This window comes from Meles meles, chromosome 19 (genome assembly GCF_922984935.1).
Source record: "Meles meles chromosome 19, mMelMel3.1 paternal haplotype, whole genome shotgun sequence".
In the NCBI taxonomy this organism is placed as follows: Eukaryota; Metazoa; Chordata; class Mammalia; order Carnivora; family Mustelidae; genus Meles; species Meles meles.
The window spans coordinates 14,418,692-14,421,005 of record NC_060084.1 but is presented as its reverse complement, the minus strand read 5'-3'; the positions used below and the strand labels follow the sequence as shown (position 1 = coordinate 14,421,005).

General features: G+C 40.0%; 1 pseudogene; it reads right to left on the bottom strand.

The window, feature by feature from the left end:
- Positions 1–635: 635 nt before the first annotated feature.
- On the bottom strand, positions 636–1,616 carry LOC123930733 (annotated as a pseudogene).
- Between the last annotated feature and the right edge of the window lie 698 nt (positions 1,617–2,314).

The following is a 2,314-nucleotide window of genomic DNA, read 5'->3' as shown; positions in this document are numbered from 1 at the left end:
TAAGATCATAGTGTTGGGATGGATGGTGGTCAAATCAGGTAATGCCCAGGGAGTCAAGGTAAGGACTTTGGCTTTGACTGAATCATAAAGAAAGCAACTGAAGTATTTTAATCAAAGGAAGGACTGATATAATTTATGTTTTTAAAGGGACTACTTTGGCTACAGAGAAGAGAAGATGCCTATTAGATTCTCCCTTTTTAATTTAGGAAATTTTAGTGAAGTAATAACAGTTAATATTTATAAATATTAATAAATATTAATTATACTATATTTTCCAAATATTCTTTTTTTTTTAAAGACACATTTATTCAGTGTCATGATCAGACTATTACATTTAGCAATCAACAGCATGGGTGCAAAAAAAAAAAAATCTACATTAAAACCCTTTGTTGGAATGCTTTACACTTTCCACAGAACAGAAACTAAAATAACCTGTTATACAATTAGTCACAAATACAGTCCTCGAGTTTTTTTTTGCCCATACACATGAGTATTGTCTAAAACATGTCTTCTTTGTAGCAACTAGGCCCTGCCACCACTGTGCTTGGCTGAGTTCACAAATCTGTTGTAACCTGTAGCTTCCCTGTCACTTCTCTGGCTCACCTCTCCTGCTAAGCTTTGTTTCCTGGCAGCAATTAAAACCTTCTGCCACTGCCGTAGCTACTGCTGCTGCTGGAACCACCATAGCCACCTTGGTTTCGTGGTTTGGCGAAGTATTGGCCTCCACCACCATAAGGGCCAGAGCTTCTGCCTCCAAAATTGCCTCCTTTCATGGGTCCAAAATTTGAGGACTGATTCTTGTAATTGCCAAAATCATTATAGCTTCCGCCACCTCCAAAGTTGCTTCCATCGTTACCAAATCCGTTATAGCCATCTCCACTGCCACCATATCCACCACCACCTCAACTGCCACCAAAGCCACCTCGACCACTGAAGTTTCCTCCGCGACCAAAGTTGTCATTCCCACCAAAACCACCTCCACGACCACCACCAAAGTTTCCAGAACCACTTCGACCTCTTTGGCTGGATGAAGCACTAGCCATCTCTTGCTTAGAGAGCGCTTTCCTTACTTCACAGTTGTGGCCATTCACAGTATGGTATTTTTGAATGACAGTCTTGTCTACAGAATCATGGTCATCAAATGTTACAAAAGCAAAACCCCTCTTTTTGCCACTGCCTCGGTCAGTCATGATCTCAATCACTTCGATGTTCCCATACTGTTCGAAATAATCTCTTAGATGATGTTCTTCAGTGTCTTCTTTAATGCCACCAACAAAAGTCTTTTTCACAGTTAAGTGGGCACCAGGTCTTTGAGAATCTTCTCTTGAGACAGCCCTCTTTGGTTCCACAACTCTTCCATCCACCTTGTGTGGCCTTGCATTCATAGCTGCATCCACCTCCTCCACAGTGGCATATATGACAAACCCAAAGCCTCTGGAGCGCTTGGTGTTTGGATCTCTCATGACCACACAGTCCGTAAGTGCTCCCCATGGCTCAAAATGGCTCCTCAGACTCTCATCGGTTTCAAAGCTCAGACCTCCGATGAAGGGCTTCCGCAGCTGTTCAGGCTCTTTGGGAGACTCTGACTTAGACATGACAGCAGTGGGAGGGGAGACTTTAACGATACTTACTCGGCGGCATCCACGGGCAGAAAGCCAAATATTCTTTTATTTAATAATAACCACAACACTATGAAATAGGGTCCTAATTATTTCCCATTTAACTAATGAGGAAAGTGAAACACAGAGAGGTTCAGTAAATCACCCAAATCCACACAGCCACTAAATGTCAGAGCTTGGATTCCAACCCAGGCAGTCTAACTTTGTTTCTTCCACTTTGTTTGTTTGTTTGCTTCCGCTCTTAATTAACAAAAATGCCCAACTGCATCTTGTACTTCTTGGTGGTTTTATGAAGAATGTATGGCATATATAGCTTTAAAATGTTAAATTCACCAAGTATATAAAACCAATGAAGTAATGGAAAAAACAGGATTATTACAATCTATAAATTCTATAAATATTCAAATAAACTCTATAAGTAGGTTTTAGGGCAGAGGATAGAACTTGTGGTAGATCATTTACTTGAGGGGGGAAATGGTTGGTAATATGTGTGGTGTGTGAAAATAATTTTTATTGAAGGAGAACATTTCTCTACATAATTAAAAGGCTAGTTTAAAGGACAGGAAAGGATTATAATCTACGTGACAATATTTGGGCTGGGTGAGGTTATTGCTGGATAAGATTATATTTGAGTAAGATCAGCAAGTATCACACACACAGACAAAAAATTAAAGAAGTAGAAGTTTTTGTAATCC